At 40.7% G+C, this 25,149-nt stretch overlaps 1 protein-coding gene across 3 annotated transcripts in view; it reads left to right on the top strand.

Moving 5' to 3' along the window:
- The window catches only part of BACH2 (BTB domain and CNC homolog 2), a 307,025-nt gene that overhangs the window by 58,434 nt on the left and 223,442 nt on the right, over nt 1–25,149 (top strand). For 2 of the 3 annotated variants that reach the window (XM_081140753.1, XM_081140754.1), the window contains exon 2: nt 19,775–19,887. The gene's annotated coding sequence lies outside the window, so the exon portion shown is untranslated. The remainder of the gene's footprint in view (nt 1–19,774; nt 19,888–25,149) is intronic. The other variant, XM_081140755.1, reaches the window with a different exon arrangement.

Genomic DNA, 25,149 nt, shown 5'->3' with positions numbered 1-25,149 from the left:
ATGCCTGGCTGGGCCTGGGCAATGGGATTTTTAAAAGCTCTCCAGATGATTTTGATGTGCCATAGAATTTAGATTGGTGGTTTAAGAACTCAGTCTGTAAGTTCACAGGTGTGTTGACTGTGGAATCATCTCTGTGGAGTGAATTCACTGTTCACTTCTCTGAAAGTATCTCACCATCGTCCTCTTTTTCATTTTAACTAGAATGATTAATTTGCATTAATTTTGCTCAGTTCACTACCTGACTCAGAATTCTACCTTGATGTCAAATAATGGTTGATCCCCAAAGGTTGTGCTTAGGCTTAGGCTCTTCAAGTGACACTGGTGACATGTCTGTGAGATATCTTTGTGAGTTGCCAGCCTCTTTGTGAGGTGTCAACCTCATTGGACTCTCTTATTTTCAGTATGTGATGTATTTCTTTTTAAATTATTTTACCTTTTAAAAGATCTTTATGATTTTAATATATGTCGCTTTTTTCTTCCAAGAGCAAAATAAACATGTCTCCCACATAATGCTTTATAATAATAAACAACTTACATATCTTTTCCCAAACCAGTTGACCATCAGATTTCACTATTAGGAGACAACTGATATGCCTGTAGTGCTTAACAGTTGATACAATCTTATAGATAGAAATGTGGTAGAAAGTTGGAGTCTCAGACTTGATCCGCAGAGAGTTTAGAAAAGTCAGGTTAACTTAATCAACTGGAAAATATAGTTGGATTATTAAATTTGTTGACAGGTTTGCACATGTACTTGATTATTCTGGAAATTCATTTTGCAGTAGATACTAGGTCTTAAACTGAGATTTTTCTTTAAGGTGAAAGAGATGTTGGGTGGATAAGGGGGTGCAGGTAATTTGCAAAATGGACCAACTTTTGGCAAAGGCTGGGAGATAGAGAATGGAGTGTTGCAGGACTGTAGGCCAGCTAAGCTGGTTTGAAAGGTATAAATTGTGTATGACAGGTAAGGAGGAAGGATTGCTGAGGTGGAGCTAGTTGTGTGAGATTTAAAACAAGAATGCTTTGGGAGAGCTAAAACACACACACACACAGTATGTTAGAAGGAGCTTGTTTCCCTTCGTGTGGTTGTTGAAGTCAGTTGGTCTGTGATTGTGTTGGTATTATGGATCATGAACCAGGCAGGCCATTGGGATTGGTTACTAAGTTTTTCTTGAGGGAAAGGCTTTTGAAATTCTTATATTTAAAAATTTCTCATTCTGAAGTCTTGTCTACATCTTGCTGCTGTAATCCCCAGGCAAAGAAGAGGGGTTAGGATGCCTCTCTTTTGAAGTGCAAGGGTCAGAGCAGGAAGGGGATTGTCACGGTTGTTTCTCTTTATTCAAGAATTAGAACATGTGAGCAAGTGGTTCCACCCCTCATTTTGTGAGCTGTTTTCCTCCGATATTCCTAATTTTTCCCATGACGTTTCAGCCCGTTTCTTCACAAGATTGTAAGGCCTGAAAGACCCCATTGTTTTGCAGGAGTGCGAGCTTGTGCATATTTGCTGATCTGGCTGGCTGGGGACTGAGTGTGGGTGGGACGCGGCGGAGGGAGAATGCAGACTGGAGAATGTGTGCAGCATATTTCTGATAGTAGCAAACACTTTCTGTTTATCAGGAGTTTATAGAGGCTTTTTCTTCATACTTTTAAAATGTTTTTTACAAACTCCAATCTGCCCTGGTGAACAGAAATGGAGTCATTCCATTAGGATAAGGAAAGTTTCTTAGTGTCAAATCAAATGGATGAAGGCCTTATCCAAACTTCACTGCATCTGCAGATAAATGCAAACTTTTGTTCTTGTAAACACATATACTCCTTGAAGGCCTGCCCAGGATTCATGGGAGCTCTTGGAGTTTTGCAGCCCTGCATATTCTGCATGACAAATCTTAGTCCAAGTGTACTTTTTGAGGGTACAAAATATTAATTATAGTGGGAGGAGAAATGTAAAATGTGGTGAGAGAGAAGCCCTAGCTCAAAGCTAAATAGGTTTTTGAGCAAAGGAAATTAGGGGTTAATGCTAATGAGGTTTTATTTAAATAAAGTTAATAATGTATTGTCTTTATGTTAACTCTTAAAGAATTGGGATGTGTATTTGATTAATAGTAATATGCCAGTAGAATACACCACTTTTATATCAACTTCTGAAAAAACATTAGCATTTTCAGTCAGATTTACAAAACTCCACATCATTTAAAAATGTTCTCAATGGCAGCAGTGACTTTGGGACTTAAAAGTAATTGTTGTACATTGATGGTTCACATCTCTTCATAACTCTGTGTTCAGTGAATCATGTGGAAAGTGTGTAATCAGCCAGGGTGGGCGTATTTATACCATGGAAATCATCAAACACTCCAAATGGAGCTCTTCACCATCAGAGCCTGTTTTTCAACATTTAGCAGCACACCACTGCCCAAAGTGGAATTTAAAATTCAAGGAGTCTTCTCCTGAGGAAAATAATGTAGTATTTCTACTCAACAAAACAGCCAGTGTGAACCTATTAAAATACAAACCAAGCCTGTGGCTTCTCTGCCTGGAAACCCTCCATGGCTCCCCATTCCACTGGGAGGAAAAGTCTCACTGTGACCTGAGAACTCCCTGTGCTCTGACTGCCCTTGGCCCCTCTTTCCTTATCTACACTTCTCTCCTCCTGTTCTTACCTCCAGACCCTGCTTCTGTCTTAGGGCCTTTCCTCTAGGGCAGCGGTTCTCAAACTTCAATGTGCGTCAGAATCACCTGGAGGGCTTGTTAAAGCAGACTGCTGGGCCCCACTCCAGCATTTCTGAGCCAGTAACAAGTGTCCAGGTGAGGCTATGGTGCACTTTGAGACCTGCTGCTCTAACTCACCTTCGCTTGGTTTACTTCTCACCTCCTTCATGTCATTGATCCACTTTCACTCCTCACCCACCCTGACTATCCTATTTAAAATTGCAACTTTTCTCCACCCCACTTCTAGTTTCTCTAGTTTCTTGCCAAGTCTCTAGAACAGTGCCTGGCACACAGTAGGTGCTCAATAAATACCGTTAAGTGAATTAGTGAGTGAACAGCATTGAGAAATGAATATGTACCTCAGATTTGGGTCCAAGACTCATTAATTCTAACTCAATAGAGAATCTTAAAACATTTTCTACAGTTTTGTGTCAGCTTCACTGCTTTTAGGATAATGAGGAGATGGTATCTGCCTCAGATAAAGTTTGGGAATGACTTGATGATCCTTAAATAGTAGGTGCACTAAAATATTGCTCTTAGATTTAAATTTTAACCTTACAAGTCCTAAGCTAGTGGTCTTCAAACTCTGGTCTGCAGAAGTTCCCTAGAGATACTTGAGGGACTCTGCAAATGCTTAATTTGAATTTCATTTTTAATATACTTTAAATAGTTTTTATAACCATAATAAAAATATGCACACTTTAACATGTTACGTATCAAATTTTAACACATTGGGACCACCAAAATGCATTGAATTGGACTATCAAGTTAACCTTGAAATTAAGTGTTTTTTGCTCTTTTAGCTTATATATTTGAACTGCTTATAAATGAGTCACTAACAAAGAAGTTCTGTACCAGTGTTTTTCAACTTTCAGCCTGATTAGAAGTTTAACCAGCAAATTCCTCCTGTTAGATATGTTCAGCACACCCAATTACATGCCAGGCAGGACTCGGGAGCCTCTGTTGGGTTTAGGCTTCTGTGTGGATTAATGGCCAGGTACACAGTAAGTGACCACGGCACACATCACTTAGTGACATACATTCTTCTAGGGTCCTGTATGCCCACTTCACATTTTGGTTGCTCCTTGACTGTTAAAGAAATCAAGTAATTGCCAGATTATCATTAGTGATTAAAAATGAAATTTAAAATATTTTAACTACTGCATTTTTGCGAGCTTTTGGGTTAGTTTGAGGCTTGTCACAAGATTACAGAATCAATCACTAAAGAACTGTTATCATCTCCAGTATAACTTTCCTCTGCTGTTCTAGTCTACTCATTTCCACAATTTGAATATGGAAACTTCCCAGAGTGAGTTCCAATAGCAAAGGATGCAGTGTTATTCGTGTCAGTTTGACTTCTGAGTTTCAGATAGTAAGTAAGAAGAGTGGCAGATACCAAAGGATTTATCTGAAAACTTGTCTAAATCTGTTTGGCCCCTGAGTTTAGAGAGCTGGAATTCAGACAGACAGTGATACCTATAGTTACCCATGACTAAGGATTTTCTTAATGCAGTGCAACCAAATGCAATTACAAAAGTCAGTCATATGCTGCATCAGTTTTAAAAGTCAATTAATAAGCCTATGACAGTCTTAAAGCCCCACTCCCTGCTATCTCAACAGTGCCATTGAATGTGCTATAGGAAATAGTTATACTTTATGGAACATTTTTTACATCCTCTTTTTACATCCGTCTAGTAATGCACCTAACATTTTGTTGCAGTTTGTTGTTCTATCTCCCGAGCTATTGGAGCTCCTTGAAAGGAAGAAATGTGTCTCACTTTTGCCAGTACCTGGCCTTGCCCAGCACCTGGTGGGTCCTCAGCATGTTTGTTCAATGGCATTGCACTCCACAGCAGAGAGGAGCAAGCATGAAAGGGATGCTGCAACCTCCTGTTCAATACACAATCAGTAACTCATCACACTAAGCACACATAGTATCATTAAAAAACATGTGATGGTTCCATGATTCTTTCCCCTTCATCCCTCATGTACAATCATTTTAAGTTTTCTGAATTCTTTTTAGAAATGCCTTTTGACTCTGACCCTTCCATGCCATCCTGCAGCCACACCCTGGCTCCTCATTCTTCTCTTCATCCCTCGTCTGGACTATGGGAGCAGCCTTGCTGCCCTCTCCCAGCCCAGTCCTCCCTCTGCCTCTCACAGTGTTGCTGCACTTGTCTCCTTGTTAAACAAATCCCAGCAAGTCCTCTGGCCTACACGGCCTGCGGGAAGAGGTGCCAGCCTGCGCTGTCCAGTACAGTATCCACTAGCCATATGTGTCTGTTGAGCTCTTAGAATGTGGCTGGTCCAAATTGGGATATGTTTTATGGTAAACCAACACCCTGTTGTAAAGACTTAGTATGAAAAAAAATGTAAAATATCTCATTAATTATTTTTATATTGATTCCATGTTGAAAGGGTAACATTTTATATATCTTGTATTAAATAACATATTAATCCCCCCCCCTTTTTTTTTTAACTTTTTTAATGTGGCTACTAGAAAATTCAAAATGATATTTGTGGTTCACCTTATATTTCTCTTGGTCAGTCCTGGTCTAAGCTGTATCAGGACATTTAAAGTTTCTTATAAACTGGCCTCAGTCACTTCTTGAGTGTCATATCCCAGTCCTTCCTGCTCTCCTCTGAATTTGTTGTTATCCCGAGAACTCACCAGGTCTATTTATACTGATGGGTTTTTCCCCACATTTTATTCCTTCTTCCTGAAATGTCCTTCCTTTTCTTTGTTAGCTGTACCATTCTACACAGATGTTTAGAGCCTGACTTAAATGTCCCACATGATGAAGTTATGCCCTGTCTCCCCATACAGAACTGGCTACTTCTCCCCATAGCAAGCTCTTGGTCCTTCCATTACTGTGCTTACCTTGCTCTTATGCCCTTAGGTGTCTTCCTAACGAGACTTCTCAAAGGAAAAGGCTGTAACTTATTCCTCTGATGACCTCTGAGCACAGTAGCTGGTGTGTACTAGACAGTTAATCGACATTTATTGTATGTGAATTAATTTCATCCTACTGCACACAGTGCTATTTTTACATGAAACCAGCCTCGATCATCCAAACCATTGGCCGTGGAAAAATCAGATGCTGAGGTGGATAGTCCTGAACCTCTCAGTCATAGCCCCAGTTTCATATTTTTATGTTCAATAAAATGGCTTCCTTGTTCTCCTGAGTTGACTTATACATTTGAATTTATGAAATTCATGGTTATTGTGCAGACTGAGAGTATAAAATGACAATATAAATTACCACTTTTGCTATTTTGTTCATAGGTATTTCATATAAGCTTTTGTTTGATTGAAGATTCTACTTCTAAACAAGTTTGGTGTCTGTTGTTCTAATCCTAAATTTCATTTACATTTTCACTTCAAAGGTTTCATTTTGATTTTGATGAGGTGGCTTCCAGTAGCACATGAGTTCAAATAGAGTAAGACTTCTCAACTCTGGCTGCACTATAGATACAACTGGGCAGCCTTCAAAAATATAGCTGCCCTGGGCCACCCATAGGATCCCGATAGAATTGGGCTGGTGGAGGAGGGCCTAGGCCCCAGCACTTATGCAAAGCACAAATACCTTTTAATAAATCTACGGTGTTTTAAGAGCCAGGTAAACTATGAAAATGTTGAAGTTTTGAACTGATGAATTTTCTTTCTTTTTATCAGTGATATTGTGAGTACACGTAATGTCATCTTAAATTTGTACTGTGATTTTGGGGTCAAAAACAGCATTAAATTGAGCCTGTCTTCTGTTTCCCAAGTTTTCTGAAATTAAAAAAGTCCCTTTTCCTGTCATTCTCTAAAAACTACATGCAGCAGAATTCTAGTGTCGCTAATTGGTAGAGATAGCCAACAGAAGACATTTTTCAGGTCATGGAAATGAGGACTGACAAGGGCAGTGGGTGTAAGAGGTTTGCACAGGTAGTGGTCTTCCTGGCGTCCTTGTTAGCCTAAACAAACAGCATTCCCCCAACAGAACCTCCTCTCTGCCTCCTTGATAAGATCTGACATTTTGCTAATCACTTTTTAATGATATTCTTCCTTTTGTTCTTGGTATGTGAGAAACAAGTGTGTTTTTTTACGATATGGGGAAGAATTCACTTTAATTTCTTAATTCACTAAGATAGGCTGGGGATGCACATATAATTCTTGTAGGGACACCAGGAAATATTACCTAAATTCTACTTATTAAATGTCTCTTCATAACTTTTTAAGAAGTTGTAAAGTACCTGAAATTCTGTAAAGGAGATAATCTGGGACAAATATTTTGAAGACATTATAAGAAAACCCTATGGACGGTGTGCTCCATGTCATTACTGTACGCTATTAAAATGCAAATGTCAATAAGCATAGGTTTTGTAAATTCTCAATTTGTTGAAAGTGGCTGCATATTTTTAATTCTTTTAAAGTGTCATCTCTCTCAGTTTGAGCTCTTTAGAAGAAAAGACAAGAAAGAAAAACAAACTTAGGATCAAATTCTTTAGGGCAGAAAAAGGAATAGAATCCTTTAGTAACTGGGTTGCTTGCAGCTTGTGTCTTCTGTGTGAGACTGATGTCATGCAGATTGAATGCAGAGGCAAACTTTGGGGTGTGTGTGTGTGTGTGTGTGTGTTTTAAAGCCCCACACCCACCCAGAATGTGAAGTGAGTGTGAAGGGCACCACAACAACCCCTGGATCTGTCAAGAATGTACCTATTTTTAACACACTGGATCAAGTGTCAGCACTCAATAGGAGATGAGGAAAGGGGTAGAGACCGTGTTGTTCCGCGGACGGTAAACGGCCCTCTGGCGTGTTTACAGTACAGCTGTGCATTCTTAATGGCTCTGCCGCTGCCATGTCAGGTAAAGTTTTCTTTGCACGTGATGAATGGCAGAGACTTCTTTAGCAGAGGGAACCAAAGAAGCTGGGAGGAGGAAAGGGGAAGGGAAGAACGGAAAAGAGAGAGAAAAAGAAGCACGCAGCTCCGGAGGGAGATAGTCTGTGCTTTGCAGTTGCTTGTGTGGATAGAAACCAGATGGTAAGCTGGAACACCCGCTTGGCTATCTGAGGAGCCAAACATATGGTTAATGGTCGGGAGAAATAGCTTTCAGAGCCAGGGCTTTGCTGACTGCTTCATATTACAGATTGTTACAGTGTGTCATTACATTGCCAACCTAAGTGCTTAATACCCACTGCGGGTGCTGGGCATACACTTACAAGAAGGACTTTTAGCTCTTTGCTGGCTCTGAGTGCAGAAGTGACATCATAGGGAGGCTTAAAATGTCTGGTGTTGGGAGGTAGGGAGAGGGGTAATTTTGTAGTGGAAACAAGATTTTTTTTTAACAAGCCAAGCCTCACTCCACTGAACTCTACTGTTTTTCTAAGAACCTTTTATATGAGAGTCAGCCTCTTTCTCTCTCTCTGTCTCACACACATGCACACACACACACACACACACACACACACACACACACTTTGAAACAGAAATCTAAAACACAGGCCATGCTCCCCCACTCCAGTGGACTTGACAGCCCCTTTCACCTGGAAGCCACATCACTGGGCTCACAGGCCCGGCATTTGAAGTTTCTGTTTGGGGAGCTTTGGGCAACAGCAGGCCCGTGTTATCTAAGGAACTGCTGAGCCCATTCATCTGCTTTTCACGGCCTGCTTCCTTTTATTTTTAGCCAAATCCGTCAGGCCTGACAGGCGGGTAATTCGAGCCAGAGAAAGGGCAGAGCTCCAGGTCCTTTCCACAAAGCAATTCTTCTCCTCCCTCCTGGGAGGGCTCCAGACTTGGCCTGCTTCAGGCAGATGGATTTGTTGAGTCATGTGAGATCATTTACACAAAAACACAGTGAGGCAGTGGAAATTTAAAAAAAAAAAAGAGGGTGGGGAAGAGGAAAGAGGAGGGGAAGCCAGGGGGAGTGTGTGCTGCCGTGGCTGCTGGGGAGCAGAGGAATTTGCAGCGAGGCAGCTAGACTGAGAGGAATGCCGTAGATTCATTTGTGTATAAGGTAATGTCTAGTTTACACAGCGGGGTGGAGCCAGGCTGGAGAGGCGCCTTCAACTACTCGCCTGTATTCAAAAGAGGAAGGGGGTGTGGGCAAACTTTTTTTTTTAATTTTTAAAACAACACCCACCAAACAAAGACCACAGTGTTGACAGCCTTTGGTTCCAGTAGCCGTAAACTACCAACGGGATGGTTTATAGAAAGTGAGTTTGCTCTGTGATGTAATACAAGTTTGCTTTGTCCTGACTCCAGCATGACTGAGGCAGCAGCAGAGGGAGGAGAGGAAACTTGGAAAAGGACTCTTGGTTAATGGTTTCCAGAGATTATTTAGCAGGACTTGAGGGAGGAAAGTGGGATATTGTGGAGAATTACTTCGAGCTGTACCATAATTGCGGTAGGTAAAATAAAGCCATTACTAAGACTTCCTTGCTCAAGAGGAATTGAGCAATGGTTTTGAAATGCCAAGGAAGGTATCATTTTCCCCTGCTGCAGTATTCATTTTCCTCTAGCTTCTGGGACGTTAAAATTTAAAAAAAATACTGAGTCTTACATCAGAATAAACAGTATTAGCATTTAGTGAGTCAGTTTTGTTTACTGTTTATACCACAAGCCTTTAAAACAGTCCATTAAAAAATTATCTCCTGCTCATTCATGAAGTTCTTTTTTTTTCCTTTTCTTCAAATTTGCTTACATGCATTAGCTGTGCTTGGATGGGGACTTCTCTTTCTTTTGCTGGAATAAAAGAATGCATGAGAGAATAATGACTGGGTTATCTAAATGTACATCTTACACCAAATGCACAGAAAATACGCTGTGTGGAAGAAATGAAGTATTTGCAAACTGTTGCAGAAAATTAGATTGGGGAGTATTTCAAAATATACACCATGATTACTTTCATTAAAATACATTTCTGTAGTTCTGCATTTATTTATGCACAATTTTTTTAGCCTCCCTAAAATGTAGGTCAACATCACCACAGTTCTTCATATGCTGTTAGTATTTTAAAAGCTAAAACATTTTGCCATTTTTTCCAGACCTAGATATGCTCAGGCTACATGTATGATTTTAGTAATTATGAAACTTAGCTCATAAATTCCTTCTGTTAATACTCACCACTGACTTGTGATAGTAAGCACTCAGATCACACCTTTACTTGGAATAAGCACAGCACTCAGGATGGTGCTGATGACACAGTCTAATATCGAAGCTGCTCCAGTGTTTTCCAGGCAGCTCTGATGATCTTACTCTGCACAGTTAAAAGGCAGCTTTCATTTATTTTACTCGAGGAGAGAGCTGATCATTTTTGTGGTTGTTGATTGTATACTTTTTGATTGTATATCAACATTATTGTAATGTGATTAAGAGTTGTCATTATTTTAAACCTTCCTACATCCTTGAGAGTTCCCTCTACATCAAGGGTTTCTCAAATTCAGTACTGTTGACATTTTGGACCAGATAATTATTATGGGGGCTGTCCTGTGCATGGTAGGATATTTAGCAGCATCCTTGGCCTCTACCCACTACATGCCAGTAGCCCACTCTTCCAGTCTTGACAACCAAAATTATCTCCAAATGGTACAAATGTCCCCTGGTGGGGGAAATAGGACCTGGATCAGAACCACTGCTCTATTCTTATTTTGGTTTGTAGGTTCACTCTCTAGCTACCTCAGAAGCTGGGCACTCAAGTTACTTTTGAGATTGAATTAAAGGATATAAAATAACATTTTCCTTCCTGCCATTTATCCTAAAAATGGGAACTCCATATTAGGTAAAGTTTTCCGAGGCTCAATCGAGCAGGGTATTTGGGGGGGAATTTTTTCCCACCAGAAGACCCAGAGTTTTGTTACACGGAACAGTCTCTCTCGGAATTCTGGCCATAGCAGGTGGATCCCCTCAAGGCCGCATTGTAGCGACTTTCCCAGAGCTGTTGAAGAGGAAATGGCTCCACTGACTGAGCTTGGGGATGTTGACATAAGAAGAAAGGGACCGTCTCTTCAGGGACCAGAGCAGAGAGCCTAGGCCACAAGTTCAGTGGCTCTCTCCAGGCTCACCACCTTCACGTCAGCCCCAGGAAGAGGGAAAGGCGGCGATGACAGTTCTTTCTTTGGAACAAAACAGACATCCTCTCCATCTGAGTGGCTGTGGTCTCAGAAGCTGGAACTCTCGTTAAACAAGGAATGTAGAGCTCTCCACAGGCTAAGGCAGGCATAAATTTCCTCTGTTTGTTTTGAGAGGACTAGTGTCGACTGCTATAATGAGATCAGAGGCTACCCCAGGGACAAGGCCTCAAGGTCCGCTGCTGGAGCCGTTTTCTGTGGCTGTTCTCTTGGCTGCTGTTGTAGAACAAGGCGACACTACAGAGCTCGGTGGTGATGTGGCGAGGTGGTTGTGCCCTTGTTTCATTCCGTGCCGTCTTTGCCTCTTTAAGGCTACCAAAATCATGGGAAAGTTAATGTAAGGCCAAGTCCTTTCCTCGAAACTGAGAACAGATGTAGTTGTGTGCAGAAAGTGGAGCCTTGTGCAGGGAGGTGACGACTGCTTCCTTGGGGTGACTTCCTGCACTGCTGAGGGGTACAGACGGTTCTCAATGCGTGGCTGCCCTTACACTCTTCTTCACCCAGCATCACTCTGTTATGAGGAAGAGTTAGGGTATGAGCCACAGCAATCTAGCATATGCTGCAAAGAACATATTTCTGGCTCAAGCCTGAATTACAGCTAAATGGTCACATACAGGACCTTAAATATGGCAGAATTCAGGGAACCCAAAATTGGACATTTCTGGCAGCCTGGCCAACTTCTGACTCCCTTCCCACCCCTTCCCTTGCCCCCAGTTTTTAGGTATGTTGGATAACAGAAAATAGTAATTGCATAGTGAGCCCAAAAGCAGGAAAGAGAAATTGCCAGATGCCAGAGGATACTGATGCCACTGGCTTGTGAGTGATTCAACGCTGCACCGGCTGTGGGTTCTAGGGGCTGTGGTGCTTATATTCACACAGAAACTCCTTGCCAAAAGGGGTAAGGAGAATTCCCCCCAGAGTCTATGTGGGGCTTTGAGTGTGTATGTTTGGGGCGATGGAAATCCAAGGGGACATTGTTAGATGTGGAGTCTGTTGTTCCACTCTCTGCAAGATGTGGGAACTTCAGTTATTTTGACACAGACACTGAACTGGTTTGAGAGCACTCTAGGGCCCTGGGAGAAGCACACACTAGATCCCTGTGGAGAAGTTAACCACCCAGGATGTGGGACGCCCTCAAAAAGAACAAGCCACACTAAGGAGAGGCTGGTATTGGAAGTACATTTGACCCTTGAACAACACAGGTTTGAACTGTGTGGGTTCACTTTCAGGTGATGTTTTTCAATAAATACTCACAGTACCGTAAATGTATTTTCTCTTCCTTATGATTTTCTTAATAGCATTTTCTCTTCTCTAGCTTGCTTTATTGTAAGAATAAATACAGTATATAATACATATAACATACAAGACGTGTTAATGGACTGTTTATGTTATCGGTAAGGCTTTTGGTCAGCAGTAGTCTTAGTAGTTAAATTTGGGGCAGTGAAAAGTTATGCACAGAAATATTATTGTGCGGTGGGTCGACATTCCCTTATTGTTCATGGGTCAACTGTACAGAATTCCACCCTCAGAGAAGCAGAGATTAACAGTGAATCCTTAAGATTACTTTTGACAGGGTCCCATCAGGCCAAATTGAGCTTTCTTCTGTGGGTTAGTGAAAGTTTCTTCCCTGAGGAACAAGGCATTACACCTACTGTGGCTTCCTAAGTAGATGAGCTTCAGTTGTAAGCACTAGCCCCCAGTAAGGTGAACAGCCCTCATTATAGCTTGTCCTCAAGCTATTCTTGAGAATATTTAAATTCTTTAACTGAAAACCTTTTATTGGAGAAATAGCTGGTCCCCTTGAGCTTCTTTAAAGAGAGATACCTTCCTATGATTTCCTTTGTCATTGCTTCCTTTTCAGTGGGTCATTCTGAAGTAACTCACTAGCTAGGCTTTCTGTTGAGTTATTTTAGCTTCTCCGCAAATCACAGGAAATGTGTTTGCCTGGATTGTTCAGCAAACCCCCCAAGGGAGAGGGAAGCTGAAATTGTTTGAAGGTCTGTGGGATTCTTTCAGCATAAAATCAAAGAAACCCGGGTAAGTCAGGCATGGTTGGTAAACCTTTGTCCTAGATTAATCCAATTCAGCCTTCTCAATCCAAAGTGGACAAATGGTTGGGGATTGCCTTGGACTCTGGCTGGCCACCAAGTACTCCCCGTGCAGTGAGTGGCATGCACTGTTGGCAAACATTGCTTGAGGATGCTAAAATTAAAGCATGATTCTTTCATATATTTATTAATGGAGTGATGAAATCTCTTATGTTTATTTTTTCTTCTGAGGCATGCAAATAGTATCCAAATAGTATCCTGCTGACCGAAAAGTGATGCCATACTCCACAAAAGAAAACTCTTCAGTTTTCTAGTCTTAATTTGGACCTGTTTTTTCATTTAGTCTCAAAATATCCTGGCCAAATGAGGAGTAGATATTAGATATTGATATTAAGACATCATGAGGATAGAATGAGAAGAAATAGGCTCAACTGGTGCCAGATTTAAGAAAAATGTTGTACTATAATGTAATGCCATAGATTGAGTGGCTTAAACAACAGTTTCTCATAGTTTGGAGGTTGGGAATTCTAAGATCAAGGTACTGGCCAATCTGGTTCCTACTGAGGGCTCTCTTGCAGACAGCTACCTTCCTGCTGTATTCTCATGGTGCGGGTGGGGGGGTTGGGGAGAGTGTGGGGGAGAGAGAGCACAAGCACAAGCTCTGGGACCTGCTCTTCTAATGGCTAATCCTATCATGGAGGGTCCACACTCATGACCTCACCTAAACCAAATTACTTCCCAAAAGCCCTGCCTCCAAATATCATCACATCAGGGATTATGAATTACAAAGGCAACATATGAATTTTGGGGGGGGACACAAACATTCAGTTCATAACATTATAATTAAAATTTGCATATATTGAGAGCTTACTATGTCTAAGGCAGTGGGATAGGTGCTGCTTATTTGAGCATAAAACAGACAAGAGCTCTTTGCTTGAAATACTTACAATACAGTAGGGTAATTGAGAGGTAAAACCTATGTGCATTTACAAGCAGAATGAGATTGTGCTGAATGGTGATGGAGAACAAGAAGAGAGCAAGTGCCTCATCTTTTTTGGACACTTCGAGTACTTTCTTCGTATTACTTTGTTTAATCTTCAAAACAATCTTAGGAGGTGTAAAGAATTTTCCCCAATTTTATGGATAAAGGGATAGAGACTCAGAAAGGGTTACTAACTTGCCGAAATTACATGCCAAGAGGCATAGTTGATAATTCAGACTCACGTGGCTCCTAAGCTCTGCTTAGTCCACACTCCCCTGGAGCTTGCTGTGCCCAGTGAAACCACAGCAGTACAACCCAGAAGGGCCAGGAGATAGGTTGGGAGCTCCAGCCCTGGAGAATTAAAAGAACAAAGAATCCACCAACTGATAAGAAAGGTGTACAGGAGAAGATGCAAACTGGCCAACCAAATCCAACCACCACTGATTTCCAAAATATTAACATTAAAAAAGCCAATGATTTTACATATTCTCTCCATTTTCTGACTTTCTTGAATATCAGAAGCTCTGATATTCCTACTTTCCTGGAGCTACAGTTGAGTGGCCAACACTCCAGGCCCCTCCATTCCTCATTGTCTTCTCTGGCCTCATCATTCACTCATCTCATTTTTTTTTTAAATTTATCATTATTGTTGAAAGTATTGCAGATGTCCCCTTTTTCCCCCCTTGACCCCCTGCACCCCACAACCCCCACCCCTGGCCTTCACCACACTATTGTCTGTGTCCATGGGTTATGCATATATGCCTATAAGTTTTTTGGTTAATCTCTTTCCACCTCCCACCCCCACCCCTGCCTTCCCTCTGAGATTCGTCAGTCTGTTCTTTTTTAACCACTGTAGGCATATGAATTTGTGTTCTCTGGTTTAGATGTCACCCAGACAAGAGAAGTAGGCTGCGCTGGGTAACCTCTTGGCAGCTCTTCTGTAGTGTGCCTTTAATTAAGATATTCCTAATCACTGGGAGACCAATATTGACCTTTTTCAGAGTGATAGCCCTGAATCTAAATGTTAGATATCCCAACTTATGATTTGATCAAGTAAGGGAAACCCCAGCATGTGCACCAGAAGTAGTGACATAAAGCAATGAACTCTTGACCACTTGGCACTATTCGCTCTGCACTGGCTTCTATTCCTCCCCATCTGGCTCTCAGGGCAAATTTTTTTGTGTACCAGCAGTACGTCTCTTTATAATTTACAGCCCTCTCATTTCCTCTTCCTTATCACAATTTCCTGTTGAACCATAATTCATATGCTAGTTAAAATTTCAAAATATTAATTTTCAAATTGCTTAACCTATCCTTGGGAAAGAAGGCTGTGGATGGTGCTGATGGGAGGATGCGCTCATCCTTCTGGCTTGGGCTGTATGTTTTCCATGTCATGTGTGACAGCAGAGCATGGGGAGTAAGGCAGACGGCAAACCTTATTCCATCTCTGAGGGAAGAACCATGTTATGGCGTGTTTGCTGCCTAAATGTGGGGGTGTGAGAACACAGAGGTCCTAAAGAACCAGAGCCACACTCCTGCTATAACTTAGAGGATGGAGAAAGACCTGCAAGAAGCCCCTCAAGGAGCTCTGCTCCGGTCCCTCCAGCTCTTCTTTAGGAAGAAAGGAAGGAGCCATCACTTGGGAGGGGCTGTGTGCATTTGGGGCAAGGGACAGGAGTCTGATTGTTGCTTTACCTCTGGATCCTTTAATAAGAGGTACTGTGGAAGGGAGGGATCGGCCTGCCAGTAATTAAATGATCTTACATTTACCTGGTCTTGCACAAGGATTCCAGGTGAAGGTTGTCAGGACTTAACTTCAGAGACATATGAATTACTTCAACCCATAAAAACAGGGTGGAGGATATTAGGGTTGTTTCTCTCATCTGTTCATCTGATTTCCTAAGCTCCTAGGTCCTCGATTTGGAGAATTTCCTCTAGATTCTTGTTACCTTGCCTTCTCTCCCTTTCTCTCCAAAGCCTTTTCGTCTTTTTATAACTTTATTTCTTCCCCACAAACTCTTGGGTCCTCATGCTCAGGCTCTCCGCTTAGGCTCCTGGATTTGATGGTGGGGAGGGGAGTGACCTCATGGTGCATTGTATCTAAAAGCCAGCCAGACCTTTAACACTGTGAGGAGTGATCTGCTCACTCCTCCTGTCCTGTCTCCCATAGGACTACCTAAGCTACCCAGCTTTGAATTGTATTACAACAGGCTTCTAGAATGAGCGTCTTGGAAGAGGATGGGGGATTTGGAGTGGGAAGAAAAGCCCAACTCATTGTATTTCATTTTATATTGGCAATAGGTATTCGTTGCACTTTCAAGGGCCAAGAAATAACACAATCCACACACACAAATAGAATAGCTCTTTGACAACTTTAAGCTTCTCTTTAGAGGAAGGAGAATAAAGTTGGCTTATACCTCTGTACCACATTAGCAGTGATCCAGGTAAAATAGACTTTTCTCTGTGGTAGGTGGAGGTTGATGGTAAATAAATAGTGGTGAAACAGGTAGGCCCAGTCTTAACTTTACTCCAGCTCCCACTCGCTGACACCCTGTCCATGAGAGTATATAATCTAGAGAAGCTGTAGGATGTAGCACTGTCACCAGAAGCCCGAATCTCTCGATCCCTTCCATAGTGAGGACCTGGCTGCTGAGGGACACTTGGCCACATCACTGAACTCTCTCTAGGTATCTGTTTATTTATCTGCCCTTTAGTTTTCTCCTTTTTTGGTAGCCTTTATCTTTTCTTTTCATTCTCTTGTTGGTTTCTTCTTACACTTACCCTGTCTCCACCTTCCTGCTTACCCACACTTCAACCCTCCTGGAAAGATGAATTACATTTCATTAACCTTTTAGAGCCTAAGGTTGACCACAGGCTTTGTTGCCCGTTGAACCAACTCTCTTAGGATCAATTAAATGGAAGTCACACGTTAGCTTATGGGATTGACTTTCTCCAGGCACAATTTACAGGCATCAGTACTTTTAGGTTTTTTTTTGTTTTGTATCAGAAGAGGTCAATTTCATAAACGATTAAAAAGAAACTGAAAAACAAAACAATTTTTAAAACTTCCTTTATTCCACCACGGTAACTGAGATATCTTTTTCCTTAATGCTTTATTTTTTAAGATGCAGTCTCTTTTTTTAAGCTGTGGATTTCCTTAAGCTTCTTCATGAACCAAAGTGGCTGGAAAACAACCAGGTTCTCTCAATTTCAAAGGAGATTGAAAGCACTTGGTAGAACAAGGCCAGTCTTTCTGGTTGCTGTCTAGAAGCGAACTGACCCAATTTCTAAAATTGTCATCTGTCCACTGAGGTGTTTCTGTTAATGGTGGTCTTTGAGTGTGTGTGTGTGTGTGTGTGTGTGTGTGTGTGTGTGTGTGTGTGTGTGTTCTTGGGGAAGTTTTTTATATGTGGTCTTTGTACATGTTTTAATTCTACAGTCTCTTGAAAGGAAGTCATTTCTATCCCAGTGTCTATTCCAGTATGACTAAGAATTCTTTTTCCTCTCTATCTAGTTTCTTAATTAAGAAAACCCACCACTCAGATTGATATCAGTACTAAATGAGAGTATTAATGTAAAGTGCATCATACAGTTTTGAACACTATACAGCTGTAAGATATTCTTAATATTATTTAAAAGATTTACAATCTTGGATATTAAGAGATTTTCCTTTAAAAAAACCCAAAGGCAGTCTGCAATGATAATCAACATTGTTTTGAAGATCCTACATTAAGAATCTACATTATCTTAGGCTCTGTGAGATCAAAGAAAAAAAATCTATTCATAATACTTATTAAGAAGTTTATATGTGCCCTAATATAAGTCTGAGTTTTTTAGTCTTGACTTTGCCGTAGAACCAACATACATGAAAATTATCTAAGAACACCTGGGGAGGCGTGGAGAGGCACAAAAAAGAGTCCATAATTAGTTTAGTGCAAAATATATACCCATGTTTTGAGGGAATGGGGATTGTGGCATCATTGGAGCTGGGTGGAATTTCCTTGGGGAAATTATGTCCAAGAATCCTTGTCTGTTTATTATTATCTCCGTGTGCCCACCTTTCCTGTGTTGATACCAGTGAATAGAATTCTGACATCAGGCTTCTCCAAGGCATTTGGACAAACTTCCTAGTTATGTGCAGGGCCATAGCTTTTAAATGGATCAAGTACATATATTTAAAAGGAAACAACATGTGCAGAGTTCTACTTTAAAACGCAGAAATCCATTAGCATCTGCTTCTGGAAATTCTAGAGTAAAAGCATAATTTTTTGTCAGTCAGTTTAAAATTGGTTAGAATTAGATACTGAATTTTTTTTACTTTGAAGCAATGGCGTCATGTGCATAAGGGGGTGTTTGGATGTGTTTAGGCTATAAAAGTAGAATTCCAGGGTCTCTCCATGTTATACATCATTGTTTAAAATGTTATTGCTATGACTGAATAGGGTATTTTCTTTGGAATCTATGTGTCTCAAATAGCCAGGTAGTGATCTGTAATTTTCTGTCCCTGTCTTCTTATTTATAAAAGTTTAATAATATTATGCTCACAGAACAGTAATGTGTGGAGTAGAAGTTTATCTTTTGAAAATATAAACTGCAAAATTATTTTCTTAATGGTGAAAGATATTAATATGGGGAAAACAAGGACCACTCTATGTCCTTGACTCAGTTAGCAGGTGTGCCCGGGCCTCATGCCATTCTCCAACAGAGAAAAGCTGATTGCTAAGAAGTAAAGGTATTTTGGTGGGCCAGTGGGAATGAGTCTTTTTTTCCTTTTCCTATTGAACATTTTCTATATTGTTATTATATTATAATTAAAAATAATACATTTTTAAAAGTGCTGCAGTTCCATTTAAACCTCCAATTCCTGTCTTTATGGAAAGGTTCAGATATATGAATTCTTCCTCAATGCAGTCTGAAAAAATAACACAGTAATAAGGTGATTATAAGGAGCCTTACAGTGTTTTATTCTTCTCTCAAATCCACCCATAAAATATTTTTCAAAGGAAATGGCTACAAGTCTAGTTAAGTAGTCAAAGATATTTTCTTTCTATTTTTCCTTAATATTTGACAAATTAAGAATCCTGGAACCATACAATAACTGTTTTGCTCTAAAATTTAATTCAAGTAAATACAAAAGCCTACCTAATAAACCAGCATGGGTAAAACCTTGGACCTTTACTCCATTTGAGGGGAGTTGGATCGCCTGGTTCACTTACTTGGCCCTTGGAAAACTGACCCCCCTGAATTGCCTTATGAGATACTGCCTCACAAGGAACTCTGTGGAAGGTTCTATTATCTATTAATCCCAGCAGTGATATAGTCAGGCTCCAGGAAACGCCTGTCTGTTCCTTTGAGCTTTGTGGGCAGCAAGGAAGGCATTGAGGTTGGGCATACAGTAGGTGCTGCTCACATATTAGATCCTTTCCCTTCCTAAGAAAGTCAAAGCCTGAACTAGAGACTCTTAAATAACTGACCTCTCTGGCTTGTTGGTCACTATATCCTCAATTCCCAGCACTGAATAAGTGCTCGAAAAATAGTTACCAAATGAATGAGTGTTCTTGTCCCTGTGTATCTTTGGTCACTCTGAGCATATAATATGCAGTTTTCCCTTGTCCACCGGCAAGCCCAGTATCCATGGCCTCAAGACTCTTCTAGACCTGCACCATCCAATATAATAGCCACTAACCACACGTGGTTGTTTACATTTAAATTTAATTAAAGTTACATAAAGTTGGAAATTCAGTTCTCTCTTGTACTAGCCACATTTCCAATGCTCAGTAGTCGCATGTGGCTAGCAGTTGCCATATTGGACAGCGCAGACATGAAGCATTGCCATCATAGCAGAAAGCCTCATTGGACACAGGACTGTTCTGTGCCTTTCTGAGCACCCACTTATGGATTTCCTTTGTCTGTGTTCACAGTGCAGCTGCCTGCTTCAGGAAGTGAGGTCTACAGGAACAAAGAGAATCTTCAGGAGTAGCCTCACATTGTGACATGTCTGATCCCTCGCTTCAGGCCTTGCAGCATGAACAAGGTAAGAGGTACTTTGAGGAATCAGTACTTGTGTCTTCTTTGTGGTTCCATGGTGTTTTCTGGGTGTGTAGTGTCTTTCTATGTTGTGAGGAGACTGTCTGTCCTGCCCAAAGCATTCCAGAGGTTGGAGAGTTGTGTGACCCCAGAAAGCAATGTTTACAGTCAGGGTCACAGCAGCTGGTAGCCACTCTATGGTGGTACAGTTCTCTGGAGGCGTCACTTGTGTTTGTCTGTAGCCTTTGAGCTGCAAAATACTGGTTATTAGTATAACTGTCTTGATATGAATATTGGAAGATTAAGGCTCTGGAACCAGACTACCTGGTTTTAATTATCAGCTCTTTCAGATGCTAGCTTCGGTGACCTTGGGCAAGTGTCTTAAGTTCTCTGTGCCTGTTTCCTCATCTGTAAAATGTTGATAGTAAAGATTCTTGCCTCATTGTCGTAAGGATGAAATGAAGTCATATGTGCACCAGTGTTTAAAATATGTGCCTATCCATATTGTAAGCATTTGATAAACATTTTCTGTTGTTGTTTTGGATGTTGGGGGCACTGTTACCCCTTAGTCATTGTTGCTAGAGAGTCTTGGGTGCATCGGCAACATTTCCATTTATTCCCTGATGGGTTCAGCAAGCACTGATTGATTACCAGTTGGGCACTCTGGAGATGAAGGATGAATGAGGCTTTCAGCAAGTCACAGGTCATTTGAGGGCATTGTAGCTAGTGTTCTAATGAAGCACGTACCAGAAGCTCTGGAAGCTCAGAAGAAGGGACATCTGACTCTGGGGGATCTGGAAAGGACAGAATAGAGGAGATGACATTTTGAGTTGGATCCTGGATGACAAATGGTCATTTCTTGGACTTAGAAGTAGGGCAGGGCATTCCAGGTAAAGGAAATAGCCCTTTTAGGGACAGAAACTTATGAGAAGGTCTGGCATGTTTAGAGAACAACAAAGAATTTGGTACTGCTGGGGCAAGATGTCTCAACCTCGACACTGCTGACATTTGGACCAGGTGATTCTCAGTGTCTAAGAGGCTGTGTCCTGCATTGGATTATGTTTAGTAGCATCCCCCTCTCCTTATTTCAATTGTGATAGCCAAAAGTGTCCCCCTTGGGGGGACAAAAGCCCTGGTTGAGAACTGCCACACTGGTGGAAGATGGTGGATATGAGCCAGAGAAGGAGGGAAGCACCCATTCTGAGAGCCACTGAAGGATTTAAAACAAGGAGAGATCTTTCTGGAGGCCTGGAAAAAGGGGCTACATTATCACTTATGTCTTTGTGACAGAGTTGGACAGTGCTTTTACATGATTTGATCTTTAAAGGTATTATGGAATCCATGCACTTTTAGAAGCTCATTTACCTTATTGAGATTCCAGTAGAAATTTTTCTCATAGCCATTTGTTAGGCCTACTCAGGGGCTGCAGCTTTATCCCATCTGAAGAGATCAGGAAAAAATAAGCAATTATTTCTCAAGACATTTTCATTTAGATGAGCCAAGCCAAGGAGAAGGAAACCTTGTGCCCCCCCCCCCAACCCCTACTTAATACTTACTTTAAGCAGTCTTTGAGGAGTGAGCTTTTGGAACACTATAAGGTCATGATTGGAGGGTGGGAAGCAACCCTTGCAAACCTTGGCCATTGCAAACCTTGGCTTCTGTTAGAGTTTGACATACTGAAAAGCTAAGACAACTCTGGGGAAGTCTCTGATTGGCAAACACAGTTTGTTAGGACAGCCCTGCCCCAAGTTTCTCCAGGGCAACTCAAGACCTGATGTCATGGTTTGGCTCTTGACACACAGCTGGGAACCAGACTCCTTAGAAATTTCAAGTGTCTCGGTAGGTGTGTCTGTGGCCTGGGAAGTTATGTTCCGCCTGAGTGGCCCAGCCACTGCTTTATTTTATATTACAGTATTTTAATTTAAAGTAGTGATTAAGCATGATGTGTAACCATCATAGGTCAGCATTTTTCTTATGATTTTCTTGGCTTAAAACAAAGACTAGGTCACCCTCTGGGAAGGAAACAGATCTTGGCACAAAACTAGAGAATCATCTCATCAATTAGGGTATGGAAGTTAGAATGTTGGAAGTATTTTTGTGGGCGTGATTGATTTTCTAAGGAGATTTATTCCTAGAAAGTTGGAGACATTTAAATTGTGCACTTTCCACTTCCTTGGACATATACTGTAATAACTCTCCTTCCTTCTCAAACCCCAGCTAGCAGATGGGACACTTTAATTAGGGAGGTGTCAAGATGGATGGTGGTCGCAGTGTTCTGGGGTTCAGTGTAATTCTTGTGAAGTGCCAGGGCTCTTCTGATCACAGGCACTGACAGCTCTGTTTCGGGTTATTTAGAGACGATGCCTCTAGAAAACACAAGAATGGCCTGCATGGCACAAGGGATTGGCAGTTTGACTAATTTAACAGGGCTAACCTGATAGTCAGTGAACTGCTGTCCTTGAACTTCTATTTTTGCCAGAGTCTGAGGACACCCAGGAAGGGCTACAGTTTCGGCCCTCAGACACCTGGCATGCTGTGCCTGCATGCTGGCAGAAAACAGAAGTGAGGGCATCCCCTGGGCTAGCGCTTCTTGGGAATATCGTGTCATTTCCTAAGGCTAGTGTACACGGAATATGTCAGTTTGATTTCCAATGCATAAAGCTTATACAGAGTAGACACCCTCACAGTTATTCACCTTTTAAATATTGTGAACAGACTTGAATGGTTATACATTGTGGGCTTTATGTTCTAGCCTTACATGTTAAAGAAACTGTGGTGCACACATTTTCCCAGGGCATTGGTTCTCCCTCGCCCTTACCCAGACTTGAAGACCATCTTTGTAACACTCATACTCTCCTTAGATCTTTTTGCAAGAGCTGACTTTCCAATCTTCATATTCATTGAAAACTTTATCATTAAGATATGACTTTAAATTTTGTCAAAAGTCTTCATTTTTTTACTTTCTTGGTCATTCCCTTGTTAATATGTACTGTATAAATATGTTACATTGTATATGTAATATATTATACATTTTTGCTAGTAAGAAGGATTGTTTGGGGTTCATTTGTGTTATTTCCATGTTATTATGCTATAAAGAGAGGATTTTAGTGTGTTACTTAAAACATCATAGCCAAATGGGGGGGCAGGTTGGACAGGAAGGGATTTGGTAGAGGCAAATTGGGCAGGATGATGTACACACAGGGTTCCACTCTTGAAAAATATGTCTTCCTAACAACAACCTTGGAAATAGGATCCCAAACTCCTTCCCTTGTGGTCCTTATTTCCATGAAGGCATATAACATGCCATTCTCTGCCTTGAATTTATGAGGACACTTCATCTGATTGAAAAATAATTGGTTTTTCTATTATTACGCAGAATGCTTCTCTTCCTCTCCCCTCAGTGAAAATGAATCTTCCTGAAAACGGTTTCTTCCATGTTATGTTCAAATAAAGCCAGATCTGATTGTTATTGCTTTGGACAAATGCCATAGCATCAAATGGAGTAGAGGAGCATCTCTTATTTCTCTTGGTGGGTGGAAGCCACTGTTTTGCCCAGCAGAATTTTTTTTCTCTGAATATTTTCCAGTATTCAGCACCATATCCTACTGTGCCAGGTTCGAGGCACTTTCACCTTTACACTCAGATCAATATCTCTACAGTCAACTAAAAAGTAAAACTGAAATTTACTTACTGCCTTCATTTAGAGGTTTTTGTTTTTTGGTACTTTGCACCTCTGTAATGCAAAGCAGTGAAGCCCAGAACTCATTACCCCTGACTCTCCTACCCAACATGTAGCATACACACAACTCTACTTGATTAAAGGCCAGCTCCACCAACACATAGTTATCAAATGCATACTGCATACCAGGCACTGAGCTTGCAGTACATCAGTGAACAAAACAAAGGTCTTTGCCGTCTGAAGCTTCTGTTCTGGCTGAGGTGAGAAGAGTCATCACATCCCAGGGGCTTAATATGTAAACATAAACCTTATGTTAACCTTTTTTTCCATTTTAAACTTCTTTCACTGAAAGAGCAAATTAACAAAGCTACTGGATGCAGTATATGGAATTGGTGAAGAACAAACATATAAGATCTTGTCTTCCCCTTTCCAGGACACTCTTGGTAGTTTCACCAAATAACCAGTCTACATTTAATGAGCCTCCACTGGTGTTTCTCTGAAGGCCATGGCCAAGTCCCCCTTGTGGCAGACTTTGAAGAAATATCACACTTCAAAAACGAGTGACATGGAAGAAAATAGAAATAAGTATTAAATGATCTTGGAATAAAGAAGGCCTTGCTAATTTCTGATGGCAAAAATTATAAAGGAAGAAAATGTGTGTAAAACCTGAGAATTTCTTTTTATCAAAAGACATTATGAACTATGCACAAAGACAAAAGAGAAACTAGGGAAGTATTCCCTGTGATATAAGACAGAGAGTTAACTGGGCTAATTTATTAAGGGTTCTTACAATTAATAAGATAAAGATGACTATTCTAATAGAAAATGGGCAAAGACAAGAAAGCTAAAACCAATAAAAGGAAGAAATATGATCATAAAATAACATATAAGAAAATGTTCAACCTTGACAGTTATCAAAGAAATGCAAATTAAAGCGAGGAGATGGCTTTCCTACCTGTACAGTGGAGGGTTTGTCAAATTTCCTCAGTGAAGGTTGGAATGGGAATATTAGGCTCTCTCATCCACAGTGAAAGAACATGTTTCAATTCAGAAATTTTATTTTTAGAACACTCAAATGAAATGTCAGTGAATGTATATAAAAATTTAGCTAAGATATTCATCACATGTTGTCCTAATAGTAATTTTTCAAAGGTAATAACCAGGTAATAACTATAAAAATACTGAGGGGGGAAGGAGGGATATTTAATGACAAAAAAAGATGCTCTAAATATATTGTGAAATGGCAAGTTACATACCAATATGTACAGCCTGATAATTGTTTCACTTTTTAAGGTACACGTCTTCCCACAGAAAAAAGATTTTAAGTACACATCAAAATATGAAGAGCATTATCTTTTTTTGCTTGTATGTTTACATTTTCTTTAGCAATATGCATTTTTTCACGCTAAAAATAATATTTTAAAATAAAAGACATTAAATTAGTTTTAAAATATGAGCTTCACTGTATTTTTTTTAATCCCTACCCAAGGATATGATTTTTATTGATTTTTTTGAGAGAGAGAGAGAGAGAGAGAGAAACATTGATATGAGAAAGAAACATCTATCGGCTGCCTCCCATACATGCCCTGA

This window comes from Miniopterus schreibersii (genome assembly GCF_964146895.1).
Source record: "Miniopterus schreibersii genome assembly, chromosome: 6".
Classification (NCBI taxonomy): domain Eukaryota; kingdom Metazoa; phylum Chordata; class Mammalia; order Chiroptera; family Miniopteridae; genus Miniopterus; species Miniopterus schreibersii.
Note: the sequence above shows the minus strand (reverse complement) of the source record. Positions and strands in the feature narration are given on the sequence as shown.